We start from the raw sequence: 18,426 nt of genomic DNA on the forward strand, positions 1-18,426 counted from the left end.
GTCAAGAGACTGGTGAGCAATTCTGCACACCTTGCCAAGTTGCTAGACCTTGACTTCCTGTGCAGTCAGCAGAAAGAAAAGTCATCTTGGTACCGAAGTCAAGCATGTAGAGAAGTCAGTCCTGCCTGCTTGATGCGTCATGGCCCCTGCTCACTAGAAGTCTGAATCACTCTTTGCTTAATGACCTTAGATGACACTGTAGTGGGGATTTCTACATGAGACTCTTATATTGAGCAGCCTGAATGTGGTGGCACTGAAAGTGAAGGTCTGTGAAGGCCTTTCTGTTGTTTTAAAGTCCTAGGTGGTTTTTGCCACATACCTTTGGCCACTAATGAAGTCTGGTCTTTTTCTTCACAGTGTTATCACAAGTACCTTACTTCACCCGTGGCAGAGAGAATTGAGATGATGAATTGTCTAGGCTGATTTATTCTTCTGAGCACCCCTGGCTACCCTTCACCATGAACTCTGTGTCTAGAGAATGATTGCAGAATTGGAGCATGAGAGGACATCTAGCTTTTAAAAAAAGACCCTCCCCATGTGAATTCAAAAATACTCTTGCTGCTGAAGGAGGATGTTAGTATGGAAGTCAGGCAGAACCTATATTGTTTTGCTTTGGGAGTCTTTTTTTCTGTGACTTCTGTTACTGGTGTAAGAAGATCCATTCTGTGGTACTGCAGTAAATGATTCCCATTCCAAGCTGGGCATATGAACCCAACAGCATTCACTAGCTGAGAGAAGTCTTCAGAAAAGTGAGTTAAGCCTAATTAAAGTGTTAATTCTTCCATCATTCCTTCAAAAAATCAAAATAAATGTTTCCTTCTCTTTTCCTTCCAGCTAAAATCTTCCAGTGTGGCCTGTACCATCAAAGTATTTTAACTGCTTAGCAATCATGCCTTGTTCCTTTTTCCTCTATATTCCATCTTATGGGGTGAACCTCAAATCACAACAATTTTATGGGTGCTGACAATAAAAGGACAGTCTTCTGCCAACTCTCAAGAGCCTGTAATTCATGTTACTTTTTAAAGCATTTGAATAGCTAACACAGAAGGGCAGATGTTTGCTTCTATTTGAAGTCTCACCTTCTTCATGTTGTGGCATTTCTATCTTGGTCTGACTCTCCACCAAGTTGCCTTTTTTCTGACCCCTTGACAGTCAATCCCCAGCCAGTCAACTGGCTGAAGAGGGGCACTAGGCTTAGCTAGCTAGAACATGGCACAGGAACAGATGGCTTCTGCCTCAGAAGCCTCAGTAGTATTTTAACACTTCTGAAGGCACCTTTGCACTGGTAAGGGTGGGAAGCTCGACACATTTCCATGCATCCTGCTGCACACTTTCTGATTGGAATCTGGAGGAGGAATTGAACTTCTGGCAGCAGTTATGAACTTGGCAGCCAGCCAGTTTCTTTTAAGGACCCTGCTGTGTCAGGGTGCAGATCAAGGTGCAAAACCAGCCCTTGAAAATCTTCTTTTCCTTAGATAGGGAGGAATGAATTGCATGCAGCTAACCTGGGGCAGGGATTGAAAACTGTCTGCAGTACTAAATATGTTTTTTTAAGCACCATTCTCTCCCCCAGTTTGTTTTTCTCGTGCAGCCCGTCTCCACTTGGTGTATTTGTCTGTCCATCTCTGCACAGGAATGGACACACCAAGAAGATGGATTGATGTACTGGCACCAACAGAGTGTAACTTAGGTCACATTACAATAGAAACTCAAACCAATCTGAAGAAGCAAGGACATGGCAAAGCTTCTAATCTCAAGGTTTTGACTTTTGGGGATTTTTAAGCAGAAGTATTAGCAATCTGCAATTCAAAGTGAGGGGTTGAGGGTGGGGGGCTTATGCTTCCCATTTTGTTTTAAGAAGGTCACAGTAAAAGCTTGTGATTGAATATTTTGCATGGAACTGCCTATGACAAAGATGAGGGGTTTGTCAAGAGTACTATGAAAAGAGAGAGAAAGATCTGTGTTAGATTTTTAAGGTATATTTGAAAGAATGAAATAAAAAAATGCTTTCAAATCCTCGGGGACTTTGCAATTTATCAAGAAAGACACATTCTTCCTAATGAAAGGTTACTGACCTTCATGAATGTGACAGTTCAATTACAGCCCATTCATATGCAGAGCAGTCGTTGATAAAGGATTTAGGAAATGTGACTAGCATAGCAAAAAAAAAAGGGGGGGGAATGTCTAGAAAATTATTTTTTATTGTGGAGCAAGAAATATAAATAAGATTCAGTCAGGTAGTAGAACCTTTTCTTCTCTGGCCCAGCAACCCATTAGATTTGCTTCAGTGAATACATTGACTTTTTCCTCTTCTTTTTCTACTAATATTTCTGTCTTTTTAATCCTCTGAACTACTAAACCTAACAAATCATAAAGCCCTCGGGGTGCTGAGATGCAGGGTTTCAAACATTTTTTCCCTCTGACTGGCAGAGAAAGCTGGAATGTGTCCTAATGTTTTTTTAAGTGCTTGAGTAGTATTTAAACTCTTAAATGGATGGAAAGTTAAAGCAGCAGCAAATGCACATGCACATACATGTAACCCCCCTTCCTTTTCCTTCCACCTTTTCCTCCCCCTGCTTCCCCACACACACTGAGCTTGGCCTCTCCAAGGTTGTTAATAGCCAAAGCAGATATTGGCTAGACTCTCTGGAGCCAGCCTTCAGCCAATGGAGTGTGACACCTGTGAGCTGATGTTTGTTGAACTCCTCCAGGTGTAGGAAAGATGCTTAAATTGACATAAGGCAGGAGCTGTGAAAACAGGCAAGTGTGTCACTCATATATATACACAGCTCCCTGGAAGATCCCAAGGCCAAATTATTGCAAAATGGCAAGAAAGACAGAAAGAAAGACAAGAAAGAAGGAAAGAAGGAAAGAAGGAAAGAAGGAAAGGAAAGAAAGGAAAGAAAGGAAAGAAAGAAAGAAAGAAAGAAAGAAAGAAAGAAAGAAAGAAAGAAAGAAAGAAAGAAAGAAAGAAAGAAAGAAAGAAAGAGTTTCCCTTGCTTTGAAACACTTCCAGATTATCTGTTTATCTATCTGCATGCACACACACTCATGGATCTGGGCTGATATGCACATGAAGCATGCACAGAAATAACTTGACGTACATATGTAAAAACCCATCTTGCATCTTAAGGTGAAAGCACTTAAGGCTGAGCACTTCAGGAGTTAGATGAGCACAATCCTTTCAGTAAACCTCTTCACAGGTGGTCCTGGATGGAGAGGCTGTGGTGCAGGTTGAGCTCTCAGTACCTTACATCTACACTGGGTCAGGGTGATATGGAAGGCATTGTCTTCCAGAGTGCAACCAACAGATTCCCTACGTTAACCAAGTGCTTGAATTCAAGAGCAGTCAGGTGGGTGTGAAGAAGTGCCGAAATGGCACTGCCCAGGCACAAGGCTGAGATTGTCTGCACTGCCCAGGCAGGGAAGAGCTGCAGGGACAGATACTGTGAGATCTCTGTTATTCTCAGAGGAGCAACTGCAGGGAGCAGAAGTCAATGCACAATACCTTCTACTTCTGTTATGGCTGATGGATGTTTTTTGGGAAACCAAAACCATTCTGAGTCCTTCACGTTGCTGCACAGTCTGTCTCCCCTGCCTAGTTAGTTACCTTCTCTGGGCAAATTTCAAGCCCTATCCCTAGTGAATATTCTGAGCACCTTGCTGACTGGGTGCTGAAATTTATATATGTTCTCAAGAAAGTTCCAAGGGCCCTATTTGGAGGTCCTGTGGTTTTTCATCAGCAAACATCCATTGGTACCGACTGCTTTGTGATCTCTCAGCCTCTGTTGGCTCATTTGGGTTTAGGCAGTCATTGTAGAGGAAAGAACACTTCCTTGTCCTTACTCTAATTTTAGATCAAGGGCTGGCATGGAACTGGCTTTGGCAGCATCAAATGATAATGTCTCATAGCCATGTGTACAAATAAAGTAATCAATCTGTCTTTATTGGTACTTTCAGATGACTTTGAAATGCCTAATTGTAAGGTATTGAATTATGGACATCATGGTAGAAATTACAAGTATCCCTTTGGAATGGTCATGTTTTTACTTCTCTTTTAAGCTGAAGTTCATCTGATTTTTTTTAAGGGCTTTTTAAAGGAAAATTCTTTGTTCTCCCTTTTGTTTGGCACTTACCTGAGACCTTCATGAGGGTGTTAGGAGGCCCCAAGAGAAATGAATCCAATATATTCTCACAAGGTCTGTTTCCAAGAAGTCCATTGATGCAGTGCAGCTGGCAACCAAGCATCTGTCTGGGACATTCTGAAATTTTTATAACCACCTTGCTTTTCCTGATGCCCATACTGTACTAGAAGCTCTGGGCAAGCTCTGACAATCAGACAACCATCTTCCCTGGCATAGCTTTTAGCTGTTTCATGAGGTAGCAAGATTACAATCAAGACCCTTTGTGCACTGGAGATTTCCAGTTGTATGTACACCACTTGCTTCTAATGTTGAAAAGGAAAAGAAGATGAAGGGGTTGAAAATGTTGTCATTTTTAAGTTAAGACCTCTTTGGAGAGTGTCTGTGCTGTTAGATTAATTGCAGACAGGGTCACAATCCAGCAGAACATTTGAACACTTGAAGATTATTGTTTCTGAACTGAGGACTGAAACAATTATATTTAAATGGAGAAAGTACAAGAACTAATCCAGGTATATTTTATTAAATTCTGTATGTCATTCCTCACATATGTTTTCTGCAACTTGCTGCAGTCTATTTGGACTATGAAACGATATAAAGGGTTTACTGGAATTCATCTGGACTAGCCTTTCTGCAGTGTTTTGTCTTTGCCTGTTATAGATAATGCATGTCATCTAAGCTTTTTTTTTCCTGTAAGATCCCCAAAACAAGACTGTAAAACATTTGTCACAGAAGGGCTCACTTTTCACCAGTAGTAAAATGTATTTAGTCTATTTACCAATGGCAATCTGATCAACTCTCATTTTTAGATACCTTCATTTTCATGGCAGAATTTAATATTCAAATTGAGTTAAAAGCCATCATTACTGAATGCAAAATAATAATTATCAGTAGCAGCAGCATGAGAACATTTCTGACCACATTAGCTTTGCTGAAAAATGAAGACTTTGTTTTCTGCTTACATTTAATTGGCAGGGTTCCTTCAAAGTTTACTCTTGGCCCTGAGACTTGGGAGTGCAGTCAGGCATGTGGCTGAGAGCAGTCCTAATAGGCAAGGCTGCATAACCTCACCAGCTAAAGCTCAGGGGCTGAGAGGGGGTTGCTCACCAGGGGAAAAACACAGAGCGCTGCCGCTCAAGCTAGCATGAACTTTACATACTGCATGCCTTGCTGATTGATTAAAAATGTAGTCATCCTTAAAGGCAAACCTCCTAAGGACTTACAGTAAGTCACAAATACAAAGATGGTTTTATGTTGTGCACTTTTATGTAACAGACTCTTTAGGGATGAAGACTTAGTTTGCAGTCAGTGCCAGTTGGTTGGTGGCTCCTGTGAGCTTGCTGGTTGAGGCAGGTTCTCCTCAATCAGTCCACGTGGAAACCAAACTGCACCTGAGCAAACACTGGAAGGTGGAGAAAGAATTGCTTTCAGTTAACAGCCACAAAAGTTAGAGTGACTTATGCACGTTCCAGTAGGGAAAACTTTCTCTCATGGCTGACTGTTTGATAAGATATGGCAGGAATTAATTTTAGTGGGGCTAGTAATCATGAATTATTTTATGGCTGGCCCCCTTCTAGCCGGATTTTGAGGTGTATCTGGAGGAAAAATATTGATCAGACATGGACTCTCAGTTCTCTGGTGCCCTTAGTCAACCAGTATAACACAGAGGAAACTGTTTGCATCTATACTCTCTAAATAGCAAAAAAGAGGGATGCGTGTGACAGGTCATGAGCATCTTAGGGTAGACTTAATGTCTTGTAGCCACGGTTTCAACTCAGCCTGGAAAGCATCAGCAACCGAATAGCAGGTCAATGTGCAAAAGAACATTGTGACCAGGGTAGGAAAATGGCCTCTGAGGGAATACTCATGGTGCTGATAGTCACTGGATCAAACTGTCGATAGATTTCCTTGTGTGAAGTAAGGCCGAGGGGAAGAAAAGGTTCCTTTTCCAAGCAGATGTGATGTGCCAGCACTGTGTCCTGGAACTCCAATTTCAACATGGGCATAAATTCCTTCTGGTGCTGTTCATTAAAACTGTGGTGAAGAAGGTGAAGGCACAGAAAGTTGAGTGTTTTACTGTTATTTGTCTGGCCTAGTGCATATTCTGCATGTTAAGGTAGACACTGCTCTGTCTAGTGTCTTACAACATATTGATAGGGACGACTGGATCCAGAGAAGGCAATGTTGGCTCACATTCACAAAATGTTATAACTACATGCATATATATGTCAAATTTGAAGTATTTAAACAGACCCCAATTCTGGTGTATCAAAGCGTCTAGAAAACACATTTCTTCAAAAGAACCTTTTCTACTTTGGAAGAAGCAAGAAAAATAGTAACAGGCAAGATATATTACAAAATCTGGGCCTCAATCCAGGAAAAGCACAAGTTTCCAAGATCCTTACATTTCTATATTATGGCCTATATTGAGGTCAAACCTTTTTAAGGTGCAGATTTTTCTTCTGGGTACTTCAAGAGGAAACAATGTGGGTTCATTTCATTTTATTTTTTTTTTTGGGTGGGGGATTTGTCTTTATGGTGAGTAATAGGATTTGTTTTTTAAAACGTTGTGACTTCTTTTTTATTGCAGGGTTCTATTCTTGCCTTGTCTTCTGGTGCAATGAGTTGTGATGGTGCTCTTAAGGGTTAAGAATTGTGAATTTCTCTTGAAGAGGAAGGATACTTAAAATTTAACAGGTTTTCTCCAACATGCTTTTTTAGCAATCAAAGAAAACCTATGAGAGCTGGAAACTTCTGAGTGTTTGCTCATCTAAACCACACTTTTCTTCTCTTGTAGTTCATAATCCTACCAGTTTTCCTACAGTCTCACTATGCCAATGAGATAATTAAAGCATGAATTGCTATTGTCAGACAAGGAAATAGCTGGAATACACTGGAAAAATACCTCTAAAATCATTTTAATGAAAGCAAAAAGTTGAGAAAAATACCGTATCCTTTTATCTATGACAGGGATGGCCCTTAAAGATTTTTGTAAGATAAAGAAAAGTCTCCTCAGTGATTTCAGCAGTTCGTCTCTGCTGATCACAGGAAGGGAGGGTATAGCTGAGAGATCGCTCTGCTCCACCTACCATCCCCTTAAGAGAGCAAACTGGCACCAGCACAGGGTGATATCCAAGGTTACTTTCCAATCTGTCTCTTGATTTCCTTGAGGGCAGCGCTGGAATGACTCTAGATCAGGCCTGTGTTCAGCCTGCCAGGGCAGTCAGTCCTGCCCTACTGGTTTGTACCAGGCAAGAGCAGTTGTATGATCTACTCCTGTCTGCCCTTGGCCTTGCTGTGTAGGCAGCGATGAAAATCCTTCCCACTCATCCCCCTGCCTGTCACAGTTAATCCTATGCATTCACTCCTTTTAGCACTGCATGTGGATACATGTAAACGTCTTTACTGAGGTGCATTACTGCCTGTGAGTGCAAAGGGGCCCAAGGGACTTCATACAGGGGCACACAGTGACCATTCAGTGGTGCTACTAAAAAAGGAGAGGTAAGATATAATGGAGGTGGGTGCCTTTCCAGCCAGCCAGCTACATAGTCTAACACTGGTGGTACTTTTATGTTTTGCATGAATTTCTGATTAGGAGTTTCATGTGGCTGCTCTATTATACATTACTAACATACACATTCCATGCAAAAGCAGGCTTTTTCTGTGTTCAGACAGTTTTTGAACATTTACAGCTATTGACAGTCTGTGGGACCACCAGCAATCCTTATTTTAAGCCAGATTTTTGGACAGATAAAAGAGGACATGTTTGGTGAAACCAGCTCCTAGAGCAGCCTCAGTAATCTGTCAGTTCTTGGCCTCCTGTCTCCCATTTCAAGAATAGGAAGCCAAGACTCCACCAGGTCTTGATGTCTTTTCTGATGCAGTTCTGGAGTGCCCCAGAACTGGGCTGCCTTTGTCCCATGCAGCTCCTCTCCTATAAGGAAGGCCAACAGAAGGAAAAAATGTTAATAGGAAATGGCTTGTCCCATCATCCCCAGTGACTGGAGTAGCCCTGCAACCTTGGTAGGGACACTGTAATTTATAGTGAAAGTTGAAGTGGTGCAGAAGATTCAGTCTTCAGGTTTTAATCCTGAGCACTTTCCAGGGACAGGTCTCTGCATTTCTGTTTTCTTGTTCCTATCATTTCTTTTCCTAGCCTTTTCTTGAATAAAGTGACAGCAACTACTCTCAGTGTGTCATAATGAGGAAACTGGGAAGTCCATGCCTTCTGCTTCATATCAAAGTTTGTTACCCATAGAACGAAAGATAAGGGGCTTGGGGTTTTTTTTGTTATAGCTTTTTTTGTTTTGTTTTGTTGGTTGGTTGTTGGTTTGGGTTTTTTGTTTTTGTTTTTTTTTTTTTTTTTCCTGACAGAGAATGTGTGGGTAGGAAAACATCTAATCTGTCAAACTCTTCATGACTAATAAATATTAACTGCTTAAAGTATTCTAATTATCTCAATTTTTAAAAATCTGTGGTCAACTACTTAAATATTTAACCATCTGCCAAAAAGCACTCTTGGAGGTTTATTCTACAACATAAAGGCACTGTTGTTTGAAAATGGAAACTTTTAATATAGTGTTTAGATTATTATTACATTGATTTTTTTAATTTGCTGGTGAAGACAGTGTCTTAAATTTTGTCAGGGTCTCCACATAATAACACTCCCAATCTCCTCCAAACATTCCTCCATTTAAATGTGCCCAAAGATCAAATTGGCGGAGACAGGTTTAAAAACTCCCTGTGTTGGGATATTGGACAGTTGGTTAACCCATGTTGAAGGCAATGGAGCTGGCCACAGGATATGCCCATTGCCTCTTCTGTGTGATGCAATAACCAAACACAGTAGGATGCAGCAGAACAAGAATAATGATACTCATTTTCAAGTCAAGCTTAGCAAAGCAGATCTATGCCAGCTGGGCTTCCAGCTCCTGGTCTCTCACTTTCACTTTATTTTGCATTCTTTGTTTCTCTTGATCTGGCAATGTCTCTAAGACATTGGGGGGGGCGGGGGGGGGGGGGGGGGGGTGGAAAGGGAGGCAGAGACACTTTGAAATGCCAGGCAGCAAGTAGGAACAATCCAGACAGCAGGCGACATTTCAAAGCTTCAGGTCAAGAGGAGTCATCAAGCCCGGAGGCCTTATATCACTTCAGATCCCCAGAAATCTTCTGAATTCCAGAAGCTTCCTAACCTCTTTTAAGGTAATAATGAATAATCAATATTATATTTGATCTCTTGCATAAAGGTACTACAACAAATGGCACCAGGTCTTTTGAAAGAAAGAATAACATTTTGATCTTACATCGTAAAATTGCCATGCTCAAGACTACCTCCTGGCTCACAGGCTTAATTATGTAATGACATCCAGCCGGACTACAAAGGGCTCTTGCAGAAAGCCAGGCTCCTCTGGGAATAAAGTGCCTGAAAGGAAATGTTTAGGTTCAGAGATCCTCTAGAACAAAATTATGTTTCTGAGGAGGATCCTATGTTGTATCACTTTTATGGTGTTCTACTTAGAACAGGGCAATCAAAACAAGTCTATTTTCAATGCAAAAGACTCTGATTTTTTTGGGGAGACAGTTGCACCAACACATGAATAAAACACTGTTTTACTCAGATTCTCTGAAGTGTTACAGAAGTGATGAATGTAAACTTAATTCCCTCCTTTCCCACCAGTTATATGCAGTTATATTTGCCTCCATTGTCATATTAGAATTGTCTACTGATGGACAAATGATGAATTACACCAGCTTGAGCTGACCCCTCACTAGTCAGGGAAAGTAAGAATGTCTTTTAGCTATGGCATAAATGGTGGTGTGTTACAAATGTCTGAGCGCACGTGGACTTACGTGCCTTTGTTTGAATGTGCATTTGTTATGCAACCAAGCCAAGGAGCCCTGTTAATTGAGGAAGAAACCCTGGAGAGGTAACTGCCTCTTTTCAAGATGTTGAGGTAGAATTTATTTTCATTTGTTTCTTTTTTGTTTCCTGGTGAAAGCTCTGAAAATGCCCATTTTATGAGTTGGGACACTGCCACATAGGGTAGTGTTTAAATCTGAATTACACGTGGGACATGCATGTCTTCCTTGTTGTTGGGTTGGGATATGTACATCTTTACCGGTTTATAGAACAGTTGTCTCCTGTACATCATGAAGTGCTAAGTATGTACAGCCTTCGTTCTGGAGCTTGAGATTCTAGTGTTCCCACTACCAGTGCACCAACAGTGTCCTACAACAATGTATTGATTCAGACAGGGACTTCATGCCATTCCTGCCAGTAGCAAAGTCCATTGGTGCAGTGCTGACTCTGGTTGTGTGTTGTATTAATGGCTGAAAGCTCCGAATTCAGTGAAGAGGTAGAGCAGAGCAGCTTTGCTTTCCATAATTTTTGGCTGAGGATAAGGACTAAATGATATTTCACAAGCAGTTATTTCACAGGCTCTCCAGATGAAGAGTCCTGCTTTTATCACCTTTAATGAGACTAACAATTCTGTGCTGTGCTTATGAGGTACAGCAATTACTTGCAGGTGACTTCCTTCATTTTTCATTCATTGTGCTTGGAACTCCTTGGTTGAAAATTAGACTGTATTGTTACAAATCTTGTAGATATTTCTAAATTGTAATAAAGACAGTACAGTTTTCTAAGATCAGAAACCTAGTTTTTCTAATTCTTAGGGACAGAAGAACTGACACTAAGTCTGGTAGGTTCCTGTTAAATCACATTTCAAGCATGCTCTGCTCTCCCAGTCCTATGTCTCCCTTAAGTGAAGTTTGCATCTCTATCACTACTCGAAACAAATATTTATGGAGGCAGGTATTGCATGGGAAGAAAGTACAGCACAGGAACAAGTCCCAGTGTTGGACCAAAGCTCTTTGTAGTTGGTGGGAATACGTACAATGACTTCACTGAGCTGCCATTCTGGCACTGTTAACTTGAATCTATTTGTGCTTTTCAGCTTCTGCCCAAAGACAAAGGCTCCATAGCTGTTACCAGCTCTCCACTGACTGCGCTGTATTCTTAGCACACTCTTTTCAGTCTTTTGACTCCAGTTTTGTTCTTTCTCTCTAAACAAACTAGTCAGGTCTTTCCCAGTTCAATGGGTTCTTCCAGAGGGGCTATCTTCCTAGAAGATAGGTATGCAAAAACAAAATGTGAAACAGAATAATGACAGAAGAACAAAATGTGAAATATGTCTAATATCTAAGCTGTATTATTTATAATTCAGTGTTAATTGTCTCCTGTTTCTGAATATGCTAGGTTTTTTTTCTTGCCTTTCAGTAAATTCTGCTATTCACTGTCAGGTTTTTGTTTATGTATATGTGTATTTGTGTGGGGGGTCATATATATACATGGATGGGGGAATATATAAAGAAAGATATGCCACAATTTGCTTCAAGGTAAATTTATTGTGTTGCTGATAGCTGAAGCAATAAATGGAGGGAAATTAATATATAAAGAAATGGAGTTATTAATGGTTCTATGAGGCCAAAATAAAGGAGCTTTCTGTTTCAAAGAAAATTCCATGACTGTGCATTTAATGAACTCTTCAAAGTCAAGACACCAACGTGGTGGAATGCGTTGACAAGGAATGTAACCCTCTTTCAACTGGTGATAGATTTTCTGTAGATGGTATCAGTAGGCACAGCAGAAATGAGATGCAATGTATTCCTTCTCTGTAGGAGAGTTGCAGCTTTTGACTACTGTGGCTGAAATCTTTCACTCTCTTTTTGCTGCTTTGCTTGTCTGGTTATGCTACCAACTTAATGGGAGCTTTTTACTTAAGGATGATTTACCCCCTCTCTACATTTTCCCTCCATCCCCCAAGACCCCAGTATTTCCTTTCATGCTTTGGTTGAAAGTAAGTGTAACTTTCTGACTGTCAAGCATAGCCAAAACAAAACTTCATCTAAATGTTAAACAAAAATCCAAGAGGGCTCAGTCATACCCTCTAAGTCCAGATTCAACACTCTGATCTTGATAGTTCTACCTGTCTTGAAGGAATCTTTCCCAGGAAATAGCCTTTCCCTTCTCTGTGATCAACAGTGAAAAAACATACCAGGCTTTTCTCTCACACTGTCTTGTCATCTCTCTGAAATCCTGTTTAGACTAAAAGGAAATTGCAAACAATGTACTGAAGACAAGCTTTTCAGTAAATAAAAATCTATTTTTACAAGAATAGGGATAAAAGAGTTAAAAAAAGTAAAACATCATCCATTCCAAGCCTTTACATTCTGAAAACATTGATTAAATTAGTTTTTCACAGTTTTACCAGCACTACTTTTAAGCTTGCTTCCCACGCTGTTGTGCAAGTTACTTGCAGACTACTCAGGGATACAAATCCTCACCAAGCCTGACTCCTAGTGCCTCTGACAAATGCTCATGCTGTGAAAGAAGAGGCATTCAGCTGCCCTGGATTGAGCAGGCTGTCAGACATCCTCGGAGAATTTACCATGAAAAGAAATTCCAAAACTTTGTTTAAAGTGAGGGCTGTTAATCAAAGCCTTGATGGTCTCATTAGACAGGGGAGGAACAATTTAAAGTCAGGAAGCTGCAGTATATGAAAGTCATGAAATCGAACTGAACGCATCTTTTACCAGCTGGTTTCACACCCCCAGTTGGCAATACACAAAGGTTTAGAGGGGGAATTAAATCCATTTTTCAACAGATATAGCTATTTTTGTGATTATCATATAGATTCCATGAGCTGCACTTTGGTCCTATCAAGACAGGAAGGCAGCTGCATGAGAGGTGGAAAGAGAGAAAATGATAAAGATGAAATCAGCACCAACAGCTATCATGGGCAGGGAAAGCAGCGTTGGATCCCAGCCACAATAACTTTGCAACCTGGTTTGAATGGGCCTGATGGGATGCTATAATGTAACCTACGCTGAACAAGGTACGTGGAAATCTGTCTGACATGGGGCTCTATTTCAAAGAAAAAAATACAGATTCCTTCCAGGCTCTAATTGTTTTTATTTTTGCTTGTTTTGCTCTTGGGGCTAACATTGCCTTCAATAAAATGAGATTAAAAAAGTAGAGTGAAATAACACTCTAAACCAGATTCAAGTGAGAAGAACTTGAAGGAGATATTTCCTCAGCATCAGTCTTTAAATCAGTTGAAAAGCCAGAAATAAATGGTGACTGATGAAGTTACTCATCAATCTATGAGGTACAGTTCTGTTCTAATTTGTTGTTTTGTTATTTCTTGATTTGTTTGTTTTTTCCCCAAAAATCACTGGCCACCTCAGTCTACGAAGTATTATTAGGACTGTAGGTGATTATGGTCAGGAGACTGCTGCCTCATTCTCATATGCTGACTCAGCTCCCACCTTTATCAGCTCTGGGCGCAATCTTACCCTCCAATCACAACCAAGTTTCCAACTGACAACAAATTTCTTTTGTCTAGCAAAGGTCAGGGCCAAGTCCTCAGCTGTGAACTGCAGGAGTATAAACACTTTCTGGCAATTGGACTTTTGTTGCCTGTTATGTCTTCCTAGCCAAAAATTTTGGCGCCTGCTGTTTCTGATGGCAATTTCCCCAACCCCTTTTGGATTACCAGAAATTCATCCTTGTGCAATGAGCACATGTATCTCTTGTAGTCCCAATTTAAGCCCTGTTGTGACTATTTAAGAAGTGCCCGGGAGCCTTGTAGGGATGCAGTTGTGGAATGAGCAAAAGATTAATTTCTGTTTACTGCGAAGGGTCCTTAGAAAGTGTCATAGCAAAACTCCCATGTCAGGAAAGCAGAGAACAGCCAACTGCAGCATTCCAGCTGCCTCCCCAGTTGGTCTGATCTGAGTGCTCAAAAATGGCTCTGGCTGCACAACCAGGTGGAAGATCTGTGTTTTTTCATGTTAAAACCGAGAAAAAAGAGGTTAAGAAGGAAAGAAGAAAAAAAAAAGACCTATTGAAGCTCTCTTAAAAAGTGTACTGATTTAATCAGCAAAAAGTCAGGAGTACCCATAAAGTCCAGGAATTTGTTTAGTGGTTACTAAATGCTAGGGAGAAAAAAAAATGCTTTTCTGTCTCATAAATGGCATATCAGATCTTGAAACTTACTAGGCTCCCAATTTTTCAGAAGATCCAATGCGTATTTATTCTATTGAGAAATAGACATAAAAATAGTAGATCATGGTTTTAGAGACTTCTTTTTAATTCCAGCTAGACTCTAGAAAATCCTTCTTAGGCTAGTTGGACTCTAGAAGACTCTAGAAGAATATTGATTTATCCAGCGAAAGGGAAGACAAATATCCACAGCCTCTTGTTGCTGGCTTGCCAGTTATTGAACACTATACAATAACTGCAGATCAGTAGTACACAACCTCTTCAGAACCCATGTGTCATTCTGACAACTTTCCAGGACCAAGGGGGGCAGGCCTAATCTGCATACACATTAACATAAATTTACATAGGAATAGAATCAGAGATGAATGTGCACAGTTGTTATTATTGTGTATTTACAATAAACTTCACTGTAAATGTTGACAGCACTTCACAAAACAGAGAGGAAGACAAAACATTCTTTGAGAGTCAAAGAGTAAATGAAGCACCATTTTCCTGATAATGGTTCTTCACGGCTTCCCAAAAATTTGATATGGCCACAGGCATTGAGGAATGCAGCTTTGAGGCTCTCAGATGGCAACTGCACTTGCATGAATGGCAAAATAAATCTGATTTTCCACAGATTGGAACTTGCTGTGGTTTGTGGCTGGAGAGACTGATTTTTTCAGGGACAGAGATAAGGATTATGGAATTTCTGCATCCTCCTCCAAAACTGTATTTCAACACTGACTTTTTTACTGGTCTACATGAGTTCCACCTCCCTCTGTACTGTGAGAGGAAAGGTTTCACTTATCTCACGTTTTTGTCTACTTGCTGTTTATATACTGGAACTGGCATTTGTGAGTCAGAGGTGTGTTCTGAGCCTGTACTAGAAGAGGGGTTGCAACTGCAGATTCAAGGGCAAGACGGGTAAAATTTTTTATCTCCTGATATGGAAGAGTCAGTGCTGCACAGTAGGATTCCAGTTATGACTCTTTCACTCTAAAAGAAAGGACCCCCTCTGAAAAGACTTTTAAAGACATGAATTTTTGATGTGAAGCAGAAGGAAAACATTCTAAGGTTGATTCCCCCCCTCCAAAAATTAATCTGCAATGGCCAGTGACATTTAATGAAGTGGCCTGTAGCATCCCTGGCCATAGAAGATCCTGGGAAAAACTCCAAACTGCCAACACAATTGCTGGATAAGCCAGCCTAACGGACCCAGAGGGCACTGCCAGAAGAAATATCCCCTTTTACTTTCAGCCATGGTGATGCTGTGCATTCATTACCAAAGAGGTGGAAGAACAGCATGATGTGCTTGAATAAATTGTTCAGTGTACTTGTTTTAGATCACGGAGTCAGCTTTTATTTAACGTTATTACATTCAATGCCTTTTCTCTTTAGAAAGTGCAGAATAACAAGGAAAAGGATGTCCACATCCAGCACAGGTCTCTCTATACTATGTGTTTTGGGGTAAAGTTGTTCAGGATAGGGAGAGAAATTAATTAAACCTCAAAAGCATACACCTGTCAGTGCAGATAAATCTGATTTGGACCCAGTGCTGAATGTGGCAGCTCAGGAAATATTTGTATTAGAACTAAGTGGATCCCAGCAATGGTTTGAGGATCAAAAGTGACAGAGGTATAAAACAGAGTAAGCCCTTGCAACCTCTATGGGAAATGTACCACTATGGTTACCTGGTGTTGTTCAGAACATCTTTTGGCATGACCTCCATTAGGACCTTGGGAGTGAGAAAAAGTGTCTGTGAGTTAGGTCTCACAGTCCCAAGCATTTGCCATGGAGGACAAAAGAGTTCACCCTGCATTAGCTGCTGCTCATATGCAAGTCCTTAGCCTGCGGTTAGTCTGAAGTACTGCAACTGATCCTAAACTTTTTTGACTCCAAGTTATCTCTGTGAGCCTAGGTCTGAAGACAGGGACAATGGCCTTCTTAAATATTTCTCCAGGAGGTACAACTTTAGGCTGTAACTGGACCTAGAGAGACAGGGCATTGATATGGTAGCACACGTCTCTTTGTCAAGTTTTTCTGGGCTGTTTGTTTTGTTTCACTGGCATATGTCTCTTTGACAAGTTTTTCTGAGCTGATTCAAATGATTATCTTTTATACTGTGTGATTCACTTTTCTATTGGTACCCTTAAAAAAGGAGAATGAAAACCATCCTCTTGCAGATCTTGTGACAATTGTTTGCCATCCTAAAACATGTTCCTGCCTGAACAAGAAATCATAAATAATATTATCCCCATGAATAAGAGTGTCCCAACTCAGAAATTTTGCTTACAAATCTTCTCATAAATTATTCAGCCAGTTCCAATTTTGGTGACTTGCTGAAGAGAATCTAGCTCATAAATTGATATATCCTAAATTGGGTCAGTGACAGGGTAGATTATAAAAGGACTTTTACTGCAGATCCCCAGGTCCTATACCCTGCTGCAATAAATACTTAATTTTTTATGGAGTGTGAGAGAAATCCAAGAGACTAGGAAAGCTTTGGTTTGGAATACAGTATAGACTAGTGGTAGAATTTCCTGGGAGAGACAGGCTCAATTCTCTGGTCTAAGTCAGACAGAAGAGGGAGCTGAAACTAATCTGCAGCCTCCCCAGGGACAGATCCAACTGCAAATAGACAGGAAGGTGGTGAGATTTTCTCCAGGTGGTTTCTGTGAGGCACCCACCTAGGAGACAATTTCTGGGAACATGAATGTGGGGCAGAGGAATGCTTAGTTTAAAAGTGCAGATACAAGCATCAAGCTCCTTAGAGCCAGAGTATCACGTCTCCTGCAACTGAAACGTCAGGTAATTCCATCACGTAATTTTAAGTGTCTGTGAGCTTAGTTGACCAAATGGGAGGAGTCTGGAAGGCCTAAATTTTAATTCAAATGCCTGACATGGCAGCCTGTTACTTTAGCCTATTTGGGAGTTTAGTGTCATGTGCCTTTATGTTTACTATTATCTTTTCAGCTCTTTCCCCAGATTGCTATTTTGAGCCAACCACAGTACCCACAGAGGGCTCCATGACCCATCCACTGACTGCTGAGTTTGCTATGAGACTAACTGCAACTCTGAGCCTGGTTTTCCCTCCCATCTGGCAGCAAAAATGAGCTGCTGCTGACTGAATGACCACTGATTCTCTTGGAAGCAGAGCAGTACAAACAGCAACAGCCAACTCTGTCACCATTTGTGAGGATTTGTAGCTCGGGCCCTGAGACATCTGGCTGAGATATTTACGCAGTCCCGTATTGCACTCACTGAGGCTCTGCGTTCACATCTGGAGTCTAGACTGAGTGACTCTATGGGCTGGCCTTCGAACCTCTTACAGCTCATGTCCCCCCTTGTTCTCCAGCTTGGTCTTTTTAGTGCTTTATTCGTTTATTTATTTGCTGTAGGAGCTTCTATCTCATCTCCTCAGACATTCCTGTCACAGCCACGTGAGAGCTTTAGGGAGGAATGGCAGTGACTGACAGAGAGCAGGTAAGAGCAGGCAGGATGGGCAGGGGGAAAGGCTGTGTTGGGGCAAGGCACCACTTCTCATGGGTGCAGTGATGGGGGATGCCTGGATCTTGTTTACGCTGAGTTCTACAGCTGTGCTGTGGGAAATGACAGTGCTCACCTACACAGTTCAGCACACGTGGCAGGGAGCAGAAGTTTCTGTAAGCTTTTAGAGGTGGCCAAGTGGTTGAGCCAGGCCCACTATCCCAGGTTAGATCATCAGGGAACCACAGGTACCACCTGTGCCATCAGAGCTGTTCTATCTCAAGCTGGTTTAAGTTGGTCCCTGTTCATTTTCTCAAGCCTGAAAGGACACGGTGGTTAGTATTCCGTAGGCTAAATGTAATGATCTGAGACATTGGCACAGGCATAATAGATGCATCACAGGTCCCCTGGGAGAGACTTAGAATTGAAAAGAGACATCTCAGTTTAGAAAAATTAATCCCTTCAGCTCATCATATGTTCTGGTTTTGTGCTTAGTTTTGTATCGTTTTGAACATGGGATGCTAATAACTTTACCCTGTGCTAGTACTGTACTTTGAAAACAGGTGAATTCCTGGCTGATCTGATTGACACTGTCCCTGGCAGAATTAGCAGTTGCTGTTGCTGTTGCTGCCTGCCCAAATTCTCTGAAACTTTTTTCCCAGCCTCAGCCTAATTTCTTTCCCTTGGGCCTTTATTCTGTTTGTTCCACTTGCTGTCTGTCCCATATTCTCCTTGTAACAGTTTTTCTTT

General features: G+C 41.1%; 1 long non-coding RNA gene across 8 annotated transcripts in view; it reads left to right on the forward strand.

Moving 5' to 3' along the window:
- The window catches only part of LOC135302482 (uncharacterized), a 122,939-nt gene that overhangs the window by 47,483 nt on the left and 57,030 nt on the right, over nt 1–18,426 (forward strand). For all 8 annotated transcript variants that reach the window (XR_010364081.1, XR_010364080.1, XR_010364083.1 and 5 more), the window contains one exon: nt 12,838–13,039. This is a non-coding gene — a long non-coding RNA (uncharacterized LOC135302482). The remainder of the gene's footprint in view (nt 1–12,837; nt 13,040–18,426) is intronic.

Source organism: Passer domesticus, chromosome 1 (genome assembly GCF_036417665.1).
Source record: "Passer domesticus isolate bPasDom1 chromosome 1, bPasDom1.hap1, whole genome shotgun sequence".
NCBI classification, from domain to species: Eukaryota; Metazoa; Chordata; class Aves; order Passeriformes; family Passeridae; genus Passer; species Passer domesticus.